Source organism: Arachis hypogaea, chromosome 20 (assembly GCF_003086295.3).
Source record: "Arachis hypogaea cultivar Tifrunner chromosome 20, arahy.Tifrunner.gnm2.J5K5, whole genome shotgun sequence".
Taxonomy (NCBI): Eukaryota; Viridiplantae; Streptophyta; class Magnoliopsida; order Fabales; family Fabaceae; genus Arachis; species Arachis hypogaea.
The window spans coordinates 99,779,767-99,804,276 of record NC_092055.1 but is presented as its reverse complement, the minus strand read 5'-3'; the positions used below and the strand labels follow the sequence as shown (position 1 = coordinate 99,804,276).

General features: G+C 38.3%; 1 pseudogene; it reads left to right on the top strand.

Moving 5' to 3' along the window:
• The first annotated feature begins 22,646 nt into the window (after positions 1-22,646).
• Positions 22,647-23,753, top strand: LOC112786053 (probable protein phosphatase 2C 76; annotated as a pseudogene).
• Positions 23,754-24,510: the final 757 nt, after the last annotated feature.

Here is a 24,510-nt window from a genome sequence, read left to right as displayed (position 1 = left end):
AAAAGTTCTACGCTAATGCATGGGTTACTAAAAACCATGACACTAGTGTGAACCCTCATCCCAAGAATTGGAGCACCATGGTCCGAGGGCGTCTCTTGGATTTCAGCCCGGAGAGTGTAAGGTTGGTGCTCCATTTGCCAATGATGCAAAGAGACCCACATCCTTACACTAGGAGAGTCAATTTTAACCAGAAGCTGGACCAAGTCCTTTCAGACATTTGTGTGGAAGGAGCTCAGTGGAAGAGGGATGCTCAAGGCAAGCCTATCCAACTGAGAAGGCTTGACCTCAAGCCAGTAGCTAGAGGATGGTTGGAATTTATCTAACGCTCATCCCTACTAGCAATCGGTCAGAAGAGACCATTGACAGAGACATCATGATTCATTGCATCATGATTGGAAGTGAGGTGGAGGTACATGAGGTAATACCTCAATAGTTGTACAAGAAAGCTGAAAAGCCTTCCACCTTAGCAAGGTTGGCATTCCCCCACCTTATCTGTCGTCTATGCAATTCAGATGGAATTATCATAGAAGGAGTCATTCCTATTGAGGAGGACAAGCCCATCACCAAGAAGAGGATGGAGCAAACTAGAGAGTCAGCACATGGACCACAGTAAGAGCATGTGGAGCTGCCTCAATAAGAAATTCCTGAGATACCTCAAGGGATGCACCCCCAAGGCTAATGGGACCAATTGCACACTTTTCTAAGAGAATTGAGCTCCAGTATGAACCAACTAAGGATGGGACATCAAGAGCACTCCACCATCCTCCATGACATAAGAGAAGATCAAAGAGCCATGAGGGAAGAACAAAGAGTTATGAGGGAAGAACAATAGAGGCAGGGGCGTGACATAGAGAAAATCAAGCACTCTATTGGATCCTCCAGAAGGAGTGGTGGCCGCCCGCACTAAGGTGGATTCGTTTCCTTTACTCCCCTGTTGTTTATATTATTTTTTCTATTTTCCATGTATTATGTTTCATTGTCTGTTTCTAGTGCATGATCATCTATCTTTATGTCTTAAAGTTATGAAATATTCTATGCATCTCTCACCTTACTTAAAAGAAAAATTTTTAATTGAAAAAAAAGTAAGATGCATGAATTTCGAGATTTATATTAGGAATAGTTTAATTATTTGATGTGGGGGCATTGCTTTTATTTTCTAAATGCATGAATAAACAGTGCAAATTTGATGTTGGAGTCAAGAATGTTGGCTCTTGAAGGAATGATGATAAAAGTGAAGTATTATTGGTAATCTAAAAAATCCAAAAATTGATTCTTGAATATAAAAAAAGCAGCAAAAAGCAATAAAAAAATAGAGGTATATGCGAAAAAAAAAGCAAGCAGAAACAGAAAGAAAAAGCCAATAGCTCTTTAAACTAAAAGGAAAGAGCAAGGATCCAAGGCTTTAAGCATCAATGGTTAGGAGGGCCTAAAAGAAATATCTTAGCCTAAACAGTTCAATTGAGCTGGTTCCCGAACTATATGCTTGTGGTGTGAAGGTGTCAAGTAAAAAACTTGAGACTGAGCAGTTAAAGTCATGGTCCAAAGCAAAGAGTGTGCCTAAGAACTCTAGACATCATTGGCTGGGGATTCTAGCAAAGCTGAATCACAATCCGAAAGGGTTCACCCAGTTAAGTGTCTATGGCATTTATGTATCTTGTGGTAATACTGGAAAACAAAGTGCTTAGGGTCATGGCTAAGACTCTAAAAAAAAAAACGTGTTCAAGAATAAAAAAGAACTTAACTAGGAGAATCAATAATATTATTTGGATTCTGATTTCCTAAAGATGCCAATCATTCTGAGCTTCAATGGAAAGTGAGATGCCAAAACTGTTCTGAAGCAAAAAGCTACTAGTCCCGCTCATCTAATTGAAACTGAGCTTTATTGAGAACTCTGAGATTTATTGTATCCTTTTCTTCTTTTTATCCTACTTTGTTTTTGGTTGCTTGGGGACAAGCAACAGTTTAAGTTTGGTGTTCTGATGAGTGGATATTTTATACGCTTTTTGGCATCATTTTCATATAGTTTTTGTTTTGTTTTGTTTAAGTTTTATTATGTTTTCATAGGTTTTAGTGCAAAATTCACATTTTTGGATTCTACTTTGAGTTTGTATGTTTTATGTTGATTTCAAGTATTTTCTGGCTGAATTTGAGAAGCTTAAGCAGAAGTCTGATTCAGAAGCAGAGAAAGGACTGCAGATGCTGTCAGGATCTGACCTCTGTTCACTCGAAGGAGCTTTTCTGGAGCTAAAGAAGTCCAAATGGCACACTTTCAACGACTATGGAAAGCTAACATCTAGAGCCTTCCAGAAATATATAATAGTTTATACTTTGTTTTGGAAATAAAGGCCCATAACTGGCGTTCAACGCTAGTCACCAGCCCTATTCCTGGCTTCCAGCGTCCACACAGGAGCAGCTAGAGTTCAACGCCCAAAAGGGGGTCCCTAGCCAGCGTTCAACACCCCTAAGGGACATTAGCGTGTGGGAAACACTTAAGCTCAGCCCAAACACTCACCAAGTGGGCCCCAGAAGTGGATTTTTGCACTACCAACTTAGTTTATCTTATTTCTGTAATCCTTAGTTAGCAGAGTAGTATATATAGGAGAAGATCACCCATGTTTAGGAGCTTCTTCCTCCCCCATTCGAATTCATCACTTTTGTACAATATGAGTCATTAACCTCCTAAGGTTAAGGTTAGGAGTTCTGTTGAGTTTCATGGATCAATAATATTACTGTTCCATTCAATATGTCTGATTCTATTCTCTTATGCAAACTCATTCTTCATCTTATGAATTGAGGGTGACTCGTGACAATCACCCTTGTTCTACATGGGTTCCGTGCGATTCCTGACCCGGATAGCGTTGAAATAAAGCTAGAGATTGCATTGCGGATTCCTATAAAGCATCTGAGCAACTTTTGATATGTGACATATAATCTCGTTGACTATGGGTGTGTGAAGTCTCTGTGGCATTATGGCTAGAGTCAGAGAAGTAGCACTCTCTGATCCAGAAGATCTGCCTTGTCTATGGCACCTTGAGTAGGATCATGAAGGGGAGTGGATTGCTTAGAGTTTCATCATCTGCTACAGTAAAAAACCTAGAGGTGGCTTGATGAGAGGACATGAGTCATCTCAACGTGGTGGATTATTGTAGTAGAGGAGGTTAACTTGATGAGAGGACATGAGTTAATCACTTACGACCACCATTGAAGGAATCATAAGGTTATTGAAGAAGACAATAAGAAAAGTTAATCCGAAAAGACAAAGCATCTCCGAAGCCTCAACCATTCTATCACCATTGAATTCTCGTCTATCCAGTGACTTCTATTTAATTATTTGTTTTATGCTTTTTCTGTGACAACTTATAATTTTCTATTCACCTAACTAAGATCTGCAAGGTGTCCACTGCTTGCTCAAACTAACAATTCTCGTGGGATCGATCCTGACTCACCTCAGGTATTACTTGGACGACCCGGTATACTTGTCAGTCTATCTGTGCGAATTCTATAGAGCCAGTTTTATGCACCACCACACTTCTAAGTTTATTCCTAGTTTAATTTTGAATACAAAGTAATGTAAATTGTATCATCTAACTCGTTATGGAAATCTTCATCCAGGATATGCTTAGAGAAAGCAGGTCAGAATTGATGTTAGATATTGTCTGTGGGCCGCATAATGCATTGGTAGAATTATATGACCCTTGTATATTGATTATGAACCTCTAATTATATGTAGACACGAACATCTATCATTTGTGATTAGAGATAATCGTGTAATCAATAAGTGAGATCATATACTCAGAATGACCATCCGTTTTGTTTTATAAATTAACCATCCATGAACATGTTGAATCAAACATCCGGTTATTGTGTCTTGATTCGGTGAATTCTTTTTCACATTTTAAAGTGGAATGACTAGACTTTGTAAAGTGTCGAAACCTTGGTCATTGACCTTGAGCGCAGATCGCGTGATTCATTTTGAGTACATTCTAAAGTGAATACGGGGTGAAGCCTGGAAACCAACCATCCATCTGTACAGTAACGATGAACATTAGTAATATATAGAAACGAACAGCATGATCACTGTTGTTAACACAAGATCCAGTTATTCCTTTGGGATGCATGCTATAGATAGTATATGTTGAATTACCCGATGAATAACCATCCACGAATATTGCAAAACTGATAATCCAAAATCATACAATATTGAACATCCAATGTAGTCATTATCTAAAGCGAACAGCTACGTTCTGAATGACTATATAGTATAGCATGAAGAAATTTAGTACAAATTTAATAACCTTACTCATAAGTTAAAGAATAACCATCATCTATAATCATTATGCATTTAGTTCATTGAAATTAGTAAAGTAAAATAGTTCATTCTGGCCAAAGTAAAATGGTTCATGAAAATTAATCAAGTATAGAGTCTTGCAACAACTGCATACAAACCTTAAAACTATATATATTTATAGCATAAAACCACCCTCTTCGTCTAATCTTAATAATAAATGAATACCGATCGGAACCCTATATACATAGAGATTAAAAATAAACACAAGTGCACCCATGTCCAACATATTCTAACTTTTGTTGAAGGAGCTTAACAAAGACATGAAGCCACCAGCTTGTTGGGGATCATTCCGGCCGACATCAGCACCGAAGTTTACATCTTGAGATGCCTCTGGACGAACCACCTGCTAAACACAACAAAAAATGATAACAATTAACTTCTTGCATAGAAATGGTGACCTTCGTGGGCCTTGGATGTCGACTACACCTACAACGTTCGAACTCTGTGAGCCAATGCTGGTGTGGGTGTCCACCACGCTCTCGGACCTCTTCTTGGCACGGTGCACGACCAGCTTAGCCCTTGTTTCTTCCAGAGCAGCATGCAGCAATGCTATTTGGTAGGAGGCCTAGAGCGGGTTGGGAAGTTTTCTCAATAAAATGAGGGAATTAGCGTTGCGAGTATAGTCCCAACCCGACAATCGACCAATACCAAAGTTTAAATTCCAAAAGTTGTCACAATAAAAACAAATACAATTCTGGGAGTTTGAATTCCTGGACCGTCTCCCAAGGACTAGTGATCAATGAATGACCAATTTTGGTTGTGAAGTCAACAAGATTTTCAATGAAGAGATAAACAATTAAAGGAATAAAAGAACATTCAAAATTACAAGTAATGAACTAATAAAGGAATTAAAGAACAAGCTATGTAATATGAACAGGTAAGCTATAAGAGATTAATGTATGTGTGTGTGTGTGATTCAAAGCATAAATGGAGTCTTGGCTTGGGATGAACTAGGGATCCTTTTCTTGTTGGAACCACAACTATGACAATTGTAATGGATTAATCTCACTTAGTTAACCCTCACATCGGAGAGTAGAGTAAGGAGCATAGTTGTTCTTAATCCACAAATCCTAACTCACTTGCTAATTGCCTTGGCAACAAATTAACTTTAGTGCAAACAAGAACAATTAACAATCCAAAATGTTGGACATTCCAACTCTAGGAACCCATAAACTTATTTTCCCCAAGTCAAGAGGTGCAAATTTAGCCCATAATCAAAATTGACATTTCCACAAACACTTGGTGGGCAAAAACACAAATCATGGTAAAATTGAGAAAATGCTTGAAACTATGAGTGACAAATGATCAAAAGCAACAATAGCAACTCAACCACGCATATAACAGTCATCAATCATCAACAAGAAATCAAAATTGCAAAAAGTATATATATTAACACTATGACTTTAATTACAAGAAAGAATATCAAAATTATAACTATTAAGAGTAGTAATTAAGAGATACTTACAATGGAGGCTAGCATAAACTAAGATCAAAAATAGAAATGGAACTTAAAATGTAAAACCCCAATATAAATCCTAATAGTGTTGATAGAAAACTTAGAGAAAAAACTAAACTAAAGCCTCCTACTCCTATTCTAAAAACTACCTTAATGATATGCTATGTTTCTCCTATGTTTGCCCCCTCCAATATGAGCTCTTAGCATCACAATTGGGCCTCCAAGTCCCTCAAAATGCGAGTCATGTGCATTTTTAATGAAGGCATGAGCGGGCACCTGTGCGTATGCACAGACCTGTACGCACGCACACTTGGCTGAATTTACAGGTTGTGCGCATGCGCAAGGGGTTGGGCGCACGCACACTTCACGATACTTAGGATGCTTGTGCGATGCGCTAGATGCTGTGCGCTCGCAGACTTGGCTCTGATTTACTACCTGTGCGTACGCACAAGAAGCTGTGTGCACGCACGCATCAATTTGCTCTTCTCCTTTGTTTCTTCATGCTTCCTCCTCCTTGCATGCTCTTCTTCCATTCTCACCAAGTCAATCCTACCTTATACATCTGAAATCACTCACAAACAATATCAAGGTATCGAATGGAAGGCAATTGGAATAAAATAGGTTAAATTAGGCACAAAAGAGCATATTTTCATAATCAAGCACAATTGATAAACCATTATTTTATGATTTATATTGTGTTTAATTGTGTGGTTTTATCAAATCTTTACCCACTTATTCATATGATTAGCATGTATTTACAATTCCTTCCTAAAATCACTCCATGGTTGAAAACTTACTTCCTAGAGACTTTTAATTATGTATTTTAATTCTCCTTTATCCCATTCGATGCCGTGATCCGTGTGTTAAGTGTTTCAGACTTCATAGGGCATGAATGACTTGGAAATTGGAGAGGAGGCTTTCAAAAATGGAAGGAACACAAGAAACTAAGGAGATGACAAGCGAGCAATGACGCGAGCGCATGGCCCACGCGAACGCGCGAAATGGAGGATTCGCAGAGACACGAACGCGTGCCTGACGCAAACGCGTGGATTGGAGTCTGCACGAATGACGCGAACGCGTGAACCACGCGAACGTGTGACAAGGAAGATCGCTGAATGACGCGAACGCGTGGACGACGCGTACGCGTGACCTGCGCGATCTGCAAAAATAACAGAACACGCTGGGGGCAATTTTGGGCCGCATTTTGACCCAGTTTTTGGCCCAGAAACACAGACTAAACCTAGGGAAGATGCTGAGACTCAACACGCATCCACACACATTCAGATTCATCACATTAGGATTACGTCAGTTTTAGATCTGAGTTTTTAGATTTGCATTACATTGATAGTTTATGCTTTTGCTTGGATTTTTGGATGCTAAGAGTCATTACCTCCGTTGAAGACATTACTTTAGTTTGTTTCTTTATTCCCTTATTTTTAATTAGTTACTCATTGACTCTATTCAGATAATTATGTTGCGTTTTGAATTTATTAATATATAGAGTTATTTTTATTTTAATTAATTTTAATTCTCTATTTTATTTTATTTAATTATGTCTTCTTATATTTTTATGATTATTAATTTCATGTCAATGGAGTAGAATTTCTACTTGACATGGGGATTGATTAAGAGGAGATACTTGAGTTGGAATGCTTAAGTGCTTGGTTGAATTGGATGTTGTTAGCTAATTCCATACCTACTAGCACTAGACCTCTCCAAGAGAGAGGACTAGGAATTGAGGGTGAGAGTTAGTTTAATCACCATACTTTTCCTTATTTAGTAAGGGATAACCGAGTGAGAACAACACCCTTTTTACACTACACTTGAGAAGATCCCAACAAGGATAAAAATTCCATTTAATTATTCTCCCAGTCAAGGTCTTTTATTCAGAGTATCAATAATTATTCTTAGTTTATTTTTATTGTTTTAATTTTTAATCATTTTAATTACTCGTTATCAAAACTTAATTTTTCCTGAAAACCCCTAGTTAATAAAATAGCACTCTTTCCTGCAACTCGTTGAGAGACGACCTGGGACTCATACTCCCAGTATTTTATTTCTAAAATTTGTGACAACCCTTTTTAAATTGGTGAGGCAGATCTTAGCCGGTTAAGAGCTATACGTGCAACGCTGTCCTCTTAATTGAAATCTCTAAATTGGTTAACTTCTGCCACGCATCAATTTTTGGCGCTGTTGCCGGAGAGTTGCAATAGTGTGCTAAATTATTAATTAGTGTATATATTTTATTTTTATTTGCATATTTTATTTTTATTTCTGTTACCATGAGCTACATGTCTTTCTCATTGAATGACGCGTTCATTGCCTGATCCGAGTTTAGTCCCATTTGACCCTGAAATTGAAAGAACTCTTTCACATATTTGACGAACTTGACGTCGGTTAGCCTCTGAGAGTGGTTAAGTGATTATTATCAATTCACTAGTCTCATCTGAGGGCGAATCTGAACCACCATCTGAGAGTGAGACAAGCTCATTTACTACTGATTCAGTTGATTCACGTGCAGGAAACATGGCAGCACCTAGGAGGATTACTCTCCAGGAGGCAGGAGCTGCAGATTTTGAACTAAAAACCGCACTGATCAACTTGATGCCCAAGTTTCATGGCTTACCTGCTCAAGAGCCTATCAAGCACCTTAGGGATTTTCAGACAGCCTGTTCTACTGTTAGGCGTCATGGTGCAGATGAAACTTCTATTCTGTTAATCGCTTTCCCATTTTCTCTTGAGGAAAAGGCGAGGGAGTGGTACTACTCCCAACCTGAAGCAACTGTTACCAATTGGGATACACTCAGGAGAGAATTTTTGGAAAAATACTTCCCAGCTGAAGTCACAGATAGACTGAGAAAAGAGATCTCCTGCATTGTTCAAGGTGAATCAGAGACTCTCTATGAATATTGGGAGCACTTCAACAATCTCCTGGACGCATGTCTCCATCACATGATTGGTAAACTAGTATTGATCAGCTACTTCACTCAAGGCATGAACCCCCAGGATAAGACTACATTGGAAGGTGCCAGTAATGGTTCTCTGAAAAAGTACAAAATTACAGATGAAGCATGGCAACTGATCAGCGACTTAGCTGAGTCTACTAGGAATCACAGACAGAGGCGCAACCATCCCAAAGCTGTTGCAGAGATTTCCTCTAGCAAAGAGACTACTGCTCTCACCCAGAGTATATGTGAAATGACCAACCTACTGAAGCAGATGCAGTTAAATCAACAACAGGCACAACAAGCTCAGCCTTCACCACAACAAAGCCAACAGTTAGTTCCACAAAGAGTATGCGGAATCTGTGCTGATTATAGTCATTATACTGATAAATGTCCACAGCTCCAGGAAGACAACACTGTGGCAGCCACTCACAACTTCTATGACCGCCCGAATCAAGGATACAATCAACAAGGTGGCAACTACAACCAAGGTAGCAACAATAACCATGGATGGCAGAACAACTCCAACCAAGGCTGGAGAGATAATTCTAACCATGGCTGGAGGGATAACTTTAACAGAGGAGGCAGAGACAATAATGGAAATTAAAGGTGGAATAACAATAATAACGACAGACAGCAGAATCAGAACCAACTTTACAGAGCACCTCACCTAAGACAATCACAAGGACCCCAGCAAACCCAACAACAGGTTTCTCAGACTGCTTATTCTAATTCCTCATCAAATGATGAGATACTCCGTTCTCTTGCGCAAGGACAACAAGACATGCAGGCACAGCTGAACTCTAGTCTGAATGGCTGGACTGCCACTTTACAAGCTCTCGTCTCCTGGATGGATTCCTCACTTAATTCCACACATCAACCTTCAAGCTCTAATGGAATTCCTTCTCAACCACTGCCTAATCCCAAAGGTAGCATCAACGCCATCACCTTGAGGTCCGGAACCACATTACAGGAGAGGAACCATGATCAGCCAAACCCACCAGAAAATGTGCCAGCAGAGGATGTGGTGGAAGTGGAAGATGCTGTAGAGGAAGAGGACGTACAAGACATAGTTGAAGAAGAAGAAGTTCAACCACAGAATGAAGCCCCAAGGGATGCTGAAGCTATAAATTGCGCCCCTCCTATTCCCTTTCCACAACTTGCAAGGAAGCCTAGAAAACAGATGGAACTTGACCCCAAAATGGTAGAAATATTCAAAAAGGTCGAGGTAACTGTTCCCCTTTTTGATGTTATTCAACAGGTACCTAAATACACAAAGTTTCTAAAGAATTTGTGCATACATAAAGATAAAATTAATGAATTAGAAACTATTCCTTTAGGTAGTTCTATATCTGCTTTAATGGGAAATATACCTGAAAAATGTAGTGATCCAGGTCCATGTATGGTTAACTGTACCATTGGAGGTGTAAATTTTTCTGACTGCATGTGTGATTTAGGAGCATGTGTTAGTATAATGCCTTTGTCTATATATGATACTTTGAGGCTCCCTCCCTTAAAAAGGTCGGCAGCTCATTTTGTGTTAGCAGATAAAAGTATTATTATAGTAGTTGGAATTGCTGAAGATGTATTAATGAGCATTAAGGGGCTCACATTTCCCATTGATTTCTACATCTCGGAAATGCCCCCTAATGACTCAGGAAGACCATCATCAATCCTGCTTGGAAGACCATTCCTGAAGACTTCAAAGTTCAAGCTGGATGCATTCTCAGGAACTTACTCCTTTGAGATAGATGGCAGCACAGTAAGTTTCAGTTTAAATGAAGCTATGAAGCATCCATCGAAAGATCATTCTATCTTCCAATGCGACATTATTGATGAAATTGTAGCTGAAGTTCACCAGGAAGAATTAGAAGAGAAGTACATGGAGCAAGGTCCAAGTGTGGAGACACTTTCTGAAAACAATGAGAAGACTTTACCATTATCACCAGCCCTAGATGATCCAAAGCCTAGCTATGAGCAGAAACTAGAATTAAAGCCCCTTCCTCCACACCTTAAGTATGCTTACCTTGAGGACAAGCAAAAGTTTCCAGTCATCATTGCAAAGGAACTCACTTCTCAACAGGAAGAACAGCTACTCAGTGTGGTGAGAAAACATAAGAAAGCAATTGGATGGAGCTTGGCGGATATAGTAGGCATTAGCCCTCAAGTTTGTGAACATAGAATATTTTTAGAAGAGGGAGTAAAGCCTGTCCGTCAGCCTCAAAGAAGATTGAATCCCACCATCTTAGAAGTTGTCAAGAAAGAAGTAACCAGACTACTTGAGGCAGATATTATTTATCCAATCTCAGACAGTGAATGGGTCAGTTCAGTATAAGTGGTGCCCAAGAAATCTGGAGTCACAACAATAAAAAATGAGCATGGAGAGCTCCTGACAACTAGAGTGCAGAATTCATGGAGAGTTTGCATTGACTATAGGTGTCTCAACCAAGCCACTCGCAAGGATCACTACCCCTTGCCATTTATTGATCAAATGCTTGATCGCTTGTCAGGTAAATCCCATTACTGCTTTTTAGATGGTTATACAGGCTACTTTCAAATTCATATAGCTCCTGAAGATCAGGAAAAGACCACTTTTACATGTCCTTTTGGGACTTATGCTTATAAGAGAATGCCCTTTGGCTTGTGCAATGCACCGACTACTTTCTAAAGATGCATGATGAGTCTTTTCTCTGATCTTATTGAGAACTGTATGGAGATTTTTATGGATGATTTCAACATATATGGTGATTCATTTAGCCTTTGCTTGGATAGTTTATCTAGAGTGTTAGACAGATGTATTAATACAAACCTTGTATTAAATTTTGAAAAATGTCACTTTATGGTCAAACAAGAAATTGTACTAGGACATGTTGTGTCTAATACTGGCATTTCTGTAGATCCAGCAAAGATGGATGTTATTTCTAGTTTATCTTACCCCTCCTCCGTGAGGGAAGTCCATTTGTTCCTTGACCACACAGATTTTTACAGGAGATTTATTAAGGACTTCAGTAAGGTAGCACTACCTTTATCCAGATTGCTGCAGAAGGAAATTGAGTTCGAGTTCAGTGAAAGCTGTATGCAAGCGTTTGATAAGCTGAAGACCACCCTGACTCAAGCTCCAATTGTGAGAGGACCAGACTGGAGCCAGCCATTTGAAATCATGTGTGATGCTTCCAACCATGTAGTAGGAGCAGCGCTGGCTCAGCGTAAAGGTAAGGACCCTTTTGTAATTGCTTATGCATCTAAGACTTTAGATGCTGCTCAGTCTAATTATACTACTACTGAAAAAGAGCTTCTTGATATTATTTTTGCTCTGGATAAATTCCGTGCCTATTTACTTGGTACTAAGGTAGTAGTGTACTCAGACCATGCAGCTCTAAAATATTTATTAGCTAAAAAGGAGTCCAAACTAAGGCTAATATGTTGGATACTGCTGCTGCAAGAATTTGATTTAGAAATTAAGGATAGAAGTGGTAACCAGAATTTAGTGGCAGACCACTTGAGTCGCCTTGAGCACATTAAGGATGACTCCACTCCTATAAATGATAATTTTCCATTTGATAACTTACAAGCAGTATCTGAAATAGTTCTTTGGTATGCACCTATAGCTAATTATCTAGTTAGCCACACTTTTCCTCCAAATTTTACTAAGCACTAGAGAGACAAGCTGAAAAGTGAGTCCAAATATTATATATGGGATGATCCATATTTATGGAGGTGCGGTGCTGACCAGGTAATTAGACGGTGTGTGCCTCAATCAGAATTCCAGTCTATTTTAGAGGCCTGCCACTCATCTGAGAGTGGAGGACATTTTGACCCCCAAAGAACAGCTAGAAAAATTCTAGACTATGGATTCTGGTGGCCTACTCTTTTTAAAGATGCTGCTGAATTTTGTAAATCTTGTTCCCCATGCCAAAGGTTTGGTAATATATCCAAGAGGGATGAGATGCCTCAATAGATTATGCTTTTCTGTGAAATTTTTTATGTTTGGGGCATTGACTTCATGGGTCCATTTCCAAATTCTAACGGTTACTCTTATATACTGTTAGCCGTAGATTATGTTTCTAAATGGGTGGAAGCAATTCCTACCCATACTGATGATGCTAACACTGTTGTTTCCTTTATTAGAAACCATATTATCTGTCGCTTTAGATCACCACGAGCAATCGTGAGCGATCAAGGCACCCATTTTTGTAACAGGAGACTAACAGGATTACTGAAAAAGCATGGGATAATTCACAAAGTAGCAACATCTTATCATTCCCAGACCAATGGGCAAGCAGAAGTCTCTAACAGAGAGATTAAACGTATTCTGGAGAAGATAGTAAAACGTCATAGGAAGGACTGGAGTGCCAGGCTACAAGACGCACTCTGGGCATATAGAACAGCGTACAAGACACCCATTGGGATGAGCCCATTCCGCTTGGTATACGGAAAGGCTTGCCACCTCCTCGTAGAGGTGAAACACAAGGCTTTCTGGGCTGTAAGAGAGTGCAACATGAATCTTACAAAAGTTGGTGCTGAAAGAAAGCTGCAACTAGCAGAACTAGAGAACCTCTGCCTCGAAGCATATGACAACTCCAGGTGTTACAAGGAAAAAATGAAGGCTGTCCATGACAAGCACATTAAAAGGAGAGAATTCAGACCAGGGGAGTTAGTTCTACTATATAACTCTAGACTGAGGCTCATGCCGGGTAAACTGAGATCAAGATGGGAAGGTCCATACAGAGTAGAAAAGGTAGAGCCATACGAAGTTTTCCACCTGCGTCATCCTACTAACTCCAAATTTCTAAAGGTCAATGGACATCGCCTAAAGCTTTATCATGGTGAGAAGATGAAGAATCAAAAGGAACTAGATATTTTCCTCTTGGAAGACCCACCAAGAGAAGCAGAATGAGCCTAAAGAGCGTCCAACTTAAGGACGTAAAAGCAAAGTGCTAGGTGGGAGACAACCCACCATGGTATGATCGTTCCGTTTCAGTCTTAGTTTCATTTTTACTTTATTTTTATGATGTTAATGACTCTTCTCATCATCCCTGCATATAGCTGCATATATTTTGCATGAGCATTCTGCATATTATTTAAAAAAAAAGCACGCACGCGACGCGACAGCGTCGCTAACGTGTCCGCGTGACCAGTGCGTTTTGAAGAAAAGAGAATTGGACAGAGAGTCACGCGAAAGCGTGGTTGGAGGCATGCCTTAGGCACAAACATGCCCACGCGTCTGCGTTACCCATGCGAACGCGTGCCCTTGAAAATCGACGTAAAAGAGGTGTATGGCAGCAAGTTATGATGGAGTGGGGCTAGAGAGATGCTAGAAGTACCAGCCCTGTCACGCGACCGCGTGCCCCACGCGTTCGCGTCATCCTCTAAACATGGCCATCCACGCGATCGCGTCAACCACGCGATCGCGTCACCCAAATATTTTGGCAAAATGAGTTTGAGACAGAGAGTTGCGCGAACGCGTCACTGCCCTCGCGCCATTCGCACAAATCACACCATGCGACCGCGTGACCCACGCGTTCGCGTCACTAGAAAAACATCACACGCCACGCGACCGTGTGACCCACGCGTTTGCGTCACATGCAGCACACAGAATATCCAGATCAGCCAAAATATCTTATCTTTTCTTCCCCAAATCCTAATTTTTCTTATCCCTTCTTACTTCCTTCTTCTCTCTTCTTCCTTCTCTACTCTTTCTCACTTTTTACTCTCCCCTTTTCTTTTCATTTCACACCCATTATCAAGGTTTATTCTTCTTCCTCCTTTACTTTTCCATTATTATTCTTATTTTTATTATGTTTTCTTCTTCTTTTTCTTTTTACTTTCTTTATCTATATTTTCTTTTTCTTTTTCTTTCTTTCTTTTTCTTCCCTTTTAATTGGTGTTGAAGATTTATTTCGGTTTTTATTTTCTATATTTTGCTTGTGGATTATCATAAATTTGTTTGACAATTAATATTACCTTTTAAAGGGTTACTTGCATGTTCTATTTTATATTTTCAAAAACATATTTACCATGCATGCTATGTGTTTGTGAAAAAGCCCGTATGGCATCATGCACTACTTTTATGTTATCCTACTACTTTAATGCCTGTTTTTCACAAAATCTCTTTTATATTTTATTAATTTAATTTTATTAGTTTGAAAGACTTGGTAATCTAACTTGGACATTGAATGCTTGATCTATGCTACTCATGCCTTTGCCAGCATGCCAATAAACATCTTGCATTTAATTGCCATCACATGCACTTGCTATGTTTCCTTTGATGAACTTTTCACATGTAGTCTAGACCATGTGTTAACAACATCCTTCCTTACCGTGCATTGATTACCACTCATAATATTCGCTCTCTTGCTCAAACCCTTCACTTTACATCTTACTTTCTCTTTCCCTTTTTAGGATGGCCACCAAGAAAGGCAAAGAGAAAGCTACTCCCAAACCACCAGCAAGGAAAGGAAAAAAAAGAGCATTAGTGGCAGAGCCATCTTCAACAGCAGTAAAGCCCTCAACAAAAAGAATCAAGAGGATCATCAAGGTCGATGAAAAAGTAAAAGCCTTCCCAGCAAAGGACACTGCGCGGTTTCCTAACCGCTACTGTGAGCAGATGTTCCCCATCCTAGCAGAGAGGAATTACAACAATGAATACCTTCTCATCCTCCCGACCCGCATTACTGAATTTGTTGAGCCACAAATTGAACGAAGACAATGGGATTCCTACGGAGACACCCACGGCAGGTTAATCTCTCATGGGTAGTAGAATTCTACTCCAACCTTCACATGCCAACCATGTAGTTTGTCTATGTCCATCAGAAGCAAGTCCCCATAACTGAAGAGGCCATTCAACAAGCTTTAGATCTTTCCCCTGCTCCAGAAGGATTGGACGCATTCTAAGAAGCCTCACTCAAGCGCCAGACATACCAATTTGACTAGGACGCCGTTCTCAGAGTTATATTACAACCTGGCAGCAGATGGATCTATGGATACCATCGTTCTCGACCTAAAGGGATATCGGCTTCATCACTTACCTTGGAGGCTCGAGTATGGGCACAGATTATGTCCCATTACGTCTTTTCGAGTACTCACGAGTCCTCCTTCACTGCAGACATGGCTGTTTTACTTTGTTGTATCCTTACAGACCAGCACCTAAACTTACCAAGACACATCCGGAATGCAATGGGACACGTACAGATAGCGGGAAACTTACCTTTTCCCGCCTTGGTTTTAGATCTCGTCTCGGCAGTCGGAGCCTCCTACAAAGCTGGGGACACCAAAGCCCTACTTCCATGGGATGATCAGTACATCCCTAACGGGAAATATATCAGACCGCCAGCAGCCACTACAAGTCAGCCTACAGAACTGGCTGAAGACATTCCTCCTTCAATACCACAAGCACCTACAACAAACCAACTGCTCCATCAGATACTTGAAAAGTTGTATCGGCAGGGAACACAAAGCAAAGTTACAAGAGCACCGTAACAAGCGCCGATTCACATACCTCAAGGAGCTACTTATGGGAAACTACAAAGACCCAGACACCCCGGACTCCACTTCATTTACCAACACAGGGAGCCATGACGGTCCTGATGGTAGAGATACTGCTACCAGCCCCCCTTTGTTCCTGATAGATGGCACCGAGGATGGTGCAAAGCCTTAAGTGTGGGGAGGTCGGTCAGTACCTGACTTCCAGAGGTAAATTCTCTTCTTTAAACACCAATAAAATATGATATTTAGTTAATTTTTCTTTTGTTTAGGATAGAATAGATTGCATAGTAATAGGTTAATTGCATGCATGTTCTACTTGATTGAAAATAATAAGTTTCTTCTAAGACCCTACTTTTTGAAAAATTTCACTAATTTAAATCAAAATTTTTGTGTTAAATTTGTTGGAAGTTGTATTTGGAACATAGTAAAAAGCTAAGAACACACAACCTGTGAGATTTGAGCTTAATTACATGGTTACATTATTTAACCATAAATATTTTATTCTTGTGTGTTTACTTCTCTATGATTGTAATCTTATTTTGTTTCATCCTATATGTCCAATGTTTAATATGTTATATGCATGTGTATGATTGAGGCGATTATTTGATTTTAGCTCACTTATCCCAAAAATCCTACTCTTTAAATTACCTTTGTTAGCCATTTTGAGCCTTTTTATCCCATCTGTTCTATATTTTACCACATTATTAGCCTTAAGCAGAAAAATAATTAAATATCCCAATTGAATCTTTGGTTAGCTTAAGATAGAAATTGTGTTAATTAAGTATGGGAAGATTGTGGGAACAAGGGTTAATAAGGGAATGTGTCATAATAAAATAATGGAAATTTGGGTACCTACTCATGTGAAACTATAAAAATTAAAAATCCATGTGCATTAATAAGTTATATTTATTTTTTCTATTTAAAAAAATAAATAAAAAAAGAAAAAAAATATATATTCAATAAATAAGTAAATAAATAAGGGGACAAAATTGCCCCAATGTTAAGTTAATGAAAAATCAATGCATATGTGATAAAATTAAAGAAAAGTTGATACATGAGTATGTGATGCAAAAGTGGAAATTTTGGGTAGCTAGGCATGATTCTAAACTTATATAGAATATATGTATGTTAGGTGAAAGCTTAGGTTAATTAAAGATTCAATTTATAAGCTCACTTAGCCATATATACATACCCTCACCCTTACCTTAGCCCCATTACAACCTTAAAAAGACCTCATGATGTTTGTATTGGTATGTTAAATATTGTTGATTGATTAGGTGAAGAACAAAAATTTAGAAAGCATGATTAGAGAAGAGTAGAGTGATTACCCTATACACTTGAGAGACTAGAGTGCACATACACCATCAGTGAGAGTTCAATGCTTGATTCTATGTTCCCCGCTTTCATGAGCTATCTTCTTGCATTTTTATCTGTTCTTACTGTATAAACTGAATTAGTGGAATTTGATTTATGTTTGTCTTGAAGAGTTTATTTACTTTTAACCAAGTAATCAAGAATCATATAGTTGCATTCATATATATATATATATATATATATATATATATATATATATATATATAGGTTGCATTGCATTTCATGAGTTTTACATTTCCCTACTCATTTACTTTATCTCCTTCAACTAAGCATGAGGACATGCTAATGTTTAAGTGTGGGGCGGTTGATAAACCATTATTTTATGATTTATATTGTGTTTAATTGTGTGGTTTTATCAAATCTTTATCCACTTATTCATATGATTAGCTGTATTTACAATTCCTTCCCGAAATCACTCCATGGTTGAAAACTTGCTTCCTAGAGACTTTTAATTATGTATTTTAATTCTCCTTTATCCCATTCGATGCCGTGATCCGTGTGTTAAGTGTTTCAGGCTTCATAGGGCATGAATAACTTAGAAATTGGAGAGGAGGCTTGCAAAAATGGAAGGAACACAAGAAAATAAGGAGATGACCAGCGAGCAATGACGCGAGCGCATGGCCCACGCGAACGCGTGAAATGGAGAATTCGCAGCGACACGAACGTGTGCCTGACGCAAACGCGTGAATTGGAGTCTGCACGAATGACGCGAATGCGTGACAAGGAGAATCGCTGAATGACGCGAACACCTGGACGACGCGTACGCGTGACCTGCGCGATCTGTAAGAATAACAGAACACGCTGGGGTAATTTCGGGCCGCATTTTGACCCAGTTTTCGGCCCAGAAACACAGACTAAACCTAGGGAAGATGCTGAGACTCAACACGCATCCACACACATTCAGATTCATCACATTAGGATTACGTCAGTTTTAGATCTGAGTTTTTAGATTTGCATTACATTGATAGTTTATGCTTTTGCTTAGATTTATGGATGCTGAGAGTCATTACCTCCGTTGAAGACATTACTTTAGTTTGTTTCCTTATTCCCTTATTTTTAATTAGTTACTCATTGACTCTATTCATATAATTATGTTGCGTTTTGAATTTATTAATATATAGAGTTATTTTTATTTTAATTAATTTTAATTCTCTATTTTATTTTATTTAATTATGTCTTCTCATATTTTTATGATTATTAATTTCATGTCAATGGAGTAGAATTTCTACTTGATATGGGGGTTGATTAAGAGGAGATACTTGAGTTGGAATGCTTAAGTGCTTGGTTGAATTGGACGTTGTTAGCTAATTCCATACCTACTAGCACTAGACCTCTCCAAGAGAGAGGACTAGGAATTGATGGTGAGAGTTAGTTTAATCACCATACTTTTCCTTATTTAGTAAGGGATAACTGAGTGAGAACAACATCCTTTTTACACTACACTTGAGAAGATCCCAACAAGGATAACAATTTCATTTAATTATTTTCCCAGTCAAGGCCTTTTATCTAGAGTATCAATAATTATTCTTAGTTTATTTTTATTGCTTTAATTTTTAGTCATTTTAATTACTGGTTATCAAAACTTTATTTTTCCTGAAAACCCTTAGTTAATAAAATAGCACTCATTCCTGCAACTCGTTGGGAGACGACCTGGGACTCATACTCCCAGTATTTTATTTCTAAAATTTGTGACAACCCTTTTTAAATTGGTGAGGCAGATTTTAGCCGGTTAAGAGCTATATGTGCAACGCTGTCCTCTTAATTGAAATCTCTAAATTGGTTAACTTCTGCCACGCATCAAAAATTTAGGAGGAAATCTCAAAACATGCTATTTAATGGAATAAGTGTAGGTTTATATGATGAAATCCTTTCAAATCTAACAAAAAATTATTGTAAAATATGGATTCATCACTGTTTCGTCATCGTCATTGAGAAACTCTTGAGCAACGTTGTAAAAGTGTGCACATAATCTCCTGAATGCAACATGACTCTCATCTGACCGACTGACGTCGTGACTACTCTTGACATAAGTATGCTTGCGCTTTATGTTCTTACTCCATTGAGGGAGAACATAATATGTAGGTATTTTATACACTTTATACGAATGGAAAACTATAAGACAGTGATAGCACAACACACCTGAACTCTCAAAAAGATTGCACTCACAACGAACCTCCTGTGTGGAATGGTCAAAGTGGACGTCTGATAAACCCCATTTTTAGGGTTTATCCTGTGCTTAATTGAGTGAATTTTATCCACTAAACTCACACTTATTCATACAATTCGCATGTTTTACGTTTTCTTTCCTGATTTTGTGCTATGATTGGAAACATGTTTCTTTGGCCTTATATTTGCTAATATTAATCCTCTCTTATTACCATTCGATGCTGTGATATGTGCGTTAAGTGATTTCAGGGATTACAGGGTAGGAATGGCTTAGAGGATGGAAAGGAAGCATGCATAACTAGAAGGAATACAAGAAGTTGAAGGAACTGCAAAGCTGTCAGCCTGACCCTCTCGCACTAAAATAGTCATAACTTGAGCTACAGAGGTCCAAATGATGCGGTTCTAGATGCATTGGAAAGCTAACGTCCGGGGATTCGAAATGATATATAATTTGCCATAGTTTCCCTGAGGATAAGTAACGCGAATGCGTGCATCACGCGGACACGTCGTATCTGCGAAAATCAGCGTGTTTGAATTCGCAACCAGCGAATTCTGGGCTGTTTTTGGCCCAGTTCTTGGCCCAAAAAATACATATTAGAGGCTATAAAGTGGGAGAATGCATCCATTCATCATTGGACAATTGATACAACATACATTCATACATAATTTTAGGATTAGATATAGCTTTTAGAGAGAGAGGCTCTTTCATCTCTCTTAGGTTTTAGGATTAGGATTTCTCTTAATTTTAGGATTTTTTCTTCTCAATTTCTAGGTTCAATGTTCCTTTTATTTATTTTCCTAATTTAATTTATGAATTTCCATGTTAGATTTGATTTTTTTATTAATGCAATTTGAGGTATTTCAGATCTATGATTTTTACTTAGCTTTTTATATTCTTGGCTTTAATTGATGAATTGATTAATTGGAGACAATTGAGTTATCAAATTCCTTGTGATTGATAATTGTTATCTTTGCTGATTGATTTGGATCCCTCTAAAGCTAGTCTTTCCATAGGAATTGACTAGGACCAGAGGAATCAAATTGATTCATCCACTTAACTTATCTTCATAGTTAGAGGTTAACAAGGTGGGAGCAAAATCCAATTCTCATCACAATTGATAAGGATAACTGGGATAGGATGTCCAGTTTTCATATCTCGCCAAGAGATTTTATTATTATTAATTTATTTTTCTTGTCATTTAAATTACTTGTTCCCTATTTCAAAAACCGAAAGATATACAATTTTCCATAACCAGTAATAAATACACCTCCCTGCAATTCCTTGAGAAGATGACCCGAGGTTTGAATACTTCGATTATTTATTTTTATTGGGTTTGCTTAAGTGACAAACAAAACTTTTGTACGAAAGGATTCTCTGTTGGTTTAGAAACTATACTTACAATGCGATTATATTTATAAACCTTCATGCATACCGATGGCCCCTCTTCAGCAACTACAGAGACTCTGCAATTAGCCTTCTTCACAAATTCAGTTTGAACATGCATAAACATGCTGGTAGTGTACTCCTTCTGAAATTGTCTCTCCATAGGCGAGCTCGTTGCACAAGGGATAACCCCCCTCGAGTCTGCTGCATCATCCTCCAATTCCCTCTGCTCCTTAATTCCAAGCACATTGTTATATTCGTGAATAAATTGGACCAAGCTAGTCCTACTGTGTAAGAATCTCCCGTAGAATGCGTGCATGCTCTCACTCCTTTGCGTACTCCTCATGGTAGCCCAAAATTCACCCTTGAAGTATATGGGGACCAATATGCGTCGGTCATCATAGAGGTCTACAGAAAAAAAAAACCAATTTTAGCAAAGAAACCTTACACTGAACTTATTACTACAAATCAGATAAAGCCAGATACCAAATAATTGTCAATTAAAGCATGTAAAGTAATTGTACACTAACAGACCTGACAACCATGTGTTGTTATGTAAGTTGTACTCATCTATAAATTCAGACCAGTTATCCTCAAATGACTCCTCAATTCGAGAATTTCACACAATGTCATTGAGGTCATCATACAACTCTCTGTACCGGCGATTGTAAGACCCATGTTTTTTTTAAAAAACATATATATTATTATGAGTTAGTTTTAATTTACTTATTTATTAAAGACTTTATTTTTAAAAATTATTTTATTAAAAGTAATTAAATTAAGTTTTGATAATTAAATTAAAAATTTTACTTAATCTCATAATCATTGAGTAATTTTCTATATTTAAATTATACAACTTAACAGTTATAAAAGGATAAAAATTTTATATGATTTAATTTAAATAATTGAGATTTCAGAATTTAATACTTTAATTTTATAAACAAAGAAAATAAATTATATTATCTCTAATTTTAAATTAAAATACTTATTAGAAGTTAATTAGCAAATTTATAATTAACTAGTATTTTAAAATAATTTTGAGGGATTAAATTAGATTTTTAATTAATACTCTGTACCTTTAATTTTATTAAAATTATCTAAACCACTTTATCCTAACCCTAATTTATCACCGCCACTCCCTCATCCCTTACGCCTCAGCCTTCAGCAAAAACAAAAGAAAAGAAAAGGAAAGAAAAAGAGAAAGGGAAAAAAACAGAGAGGGGGAAGAAAGGAGAAAAGGGGGAAACGGAAATAGAGAAGAGGGAGAACGAAGGGGAGAAGAGAGCCGAGGATGGAGAGGGAGGAGAAGAGGTCGCCGCTGTCCAGCTCGCACCACCATCGTCACACACTACTGCTGCCTCGTCGCCACCGCCGCACCTTGTCGTCGTAATCAAAGCCGCCTCCGCCGTCTGTTGAAAGCATTCGCGTCGCCGCCAGAACCCTTGCCGTCGTCGTTGCCATTGGATGAAGGAGAGAGGAAAAGATGTGATGTACATAGCAGCTCACTGCCGTGCTTCATCTCCGCCGCTGCCATGGACGCCGGTGAGTTGCATGGTGTTATCGGGGTTTGATGAGGAAGATTCGTAGATTGGGTTTTCCAAAATCAAGGTTTGGAATTTGGTGAAGATTGGTTCAGTGGTTGGATTCTTGGAGTTGCTGTTCTGCCACCGCCGTTGCTGTAGCCGTGCTTCTATTGCCGGAGAACGGCGCCGTTGTCGCCAGAGAACCACCGTTGAAGTCGCTACTGTTCTGGTGAGCCTTACCCTTATTTCTGATCTCGTTGTGTATGCTTAAGTTGTTCCGTTACTATTGTGAGGGAGTGTTTATGTTGAATGAAGTTGTTATATTGTGAGTTATTCAGCTGCCGCCGGAACCCTTGTCTTCTTGGTTGGTCGTTTAGATGGTATGCAGCAATTGTGTAAGGTCTTTGGTTGTTCAAGCTATAACCTTTGCCAAATGAGTGAGAATAAACAACACTAGGAGAAGTTTGCAACCTGTCCCTAGTATTTCTTATTCACCTACTCGCCAATTCAAGACATTCACAGTAATGATGGTGGATATGGGTTCCGTGTCAAGAAGTACTGATTCCCTTGTAGATATGATGCCAGAGAAAGATGATGATGGCCAGTTTGCAAGTGGAGGGTGGAATAGTGAGGATGGAAGGCTTAGCTGTGGGTATTCAAGCTTCAGAGGGAAGAAAGTTTCGATGGAGGATTTTTATGATATTAAAACATTAAAAATTGGTGGTCATTCAGTATGCTTACTTGGAGTATTTGATGGTCATGGTGGTTTTCGTGGTGCAGAGTATTTGAAAGTGCATCTCTTTGATAATCTCATGAAGCATCCAAAATCTTTTACTGATGCCAAATTGGCTATAAGTGAAACGTATCAAGATACTAATTCTCAATTCTGTATTTTGAAAAAGACATTTTCTGGGATGATGGCTCTACTGCTTGAACCGCTGTTTTGATTGATAACCATCTCTATGTTGCTGATGTTGGAGATTATAGGACTATAATATCGAAGGCTGGTAAGGCAATTGCTCTCTTTGAGGATCATGAGCCAAACAGAAGTGATGAACGAAAGAGGAATTGATGCGTTTAAACTAAATTGAGGTAGGGGCGTTTTCATTAAACTCATTTTTATTCTTAAGAGTTGTTATAAATAGATATTTAAGCAAATAAATATTTTTAGTGATTATGGAGTCTTATGAATTGAACTGAATTGTCTTGAATGAATGTGATTGTTTACTTGGCTGTGGCTATTTCTGAATATTGAGTTGGTATTGAGATAGTGAGTTGAAGATTAATTTGAAAATCTGATTTGAATGTTTATCAACTATAATTTGAGAATTGGAAAATGATTTGATGTTAGAGTTAATTTAGGTTTGGAAAACGGCTTGAGATTTGTGAATGACTTGGATTTGAAACCGTTGAAAAGGAGTTTGAGAAACGATTTTGTTGGGACCCGAAAAGGGTGGCAGAATCCAAGTTTTAGAGGAGATGCTGCCGAAATTTTATAAAATTAAAAGTTTCATTTGAAGTAGTTATTTTAAAAAGGTTTAATTTTAAGCATTATGTGGTTTAAGATTACTTTATTTATCAAAGAAAGAATTATGTTTTGGATTGAGATTGTTGATTAACGGAAAGAAGGATGATGATGATTGATTTGAAATATATTTTTTGAATGAATTTGGAAATGGGATATGGATTGATGAATGATGATGATATTGAGAATGGCTTAGATATTGATGAATGATGAATGAATTATTTATATGGCTTATGAATTTGAAATATCTGAGATACGAGGTTCCCTGGATTAAGTGCCGTGGCTTGCCACCACGTGTACCAGG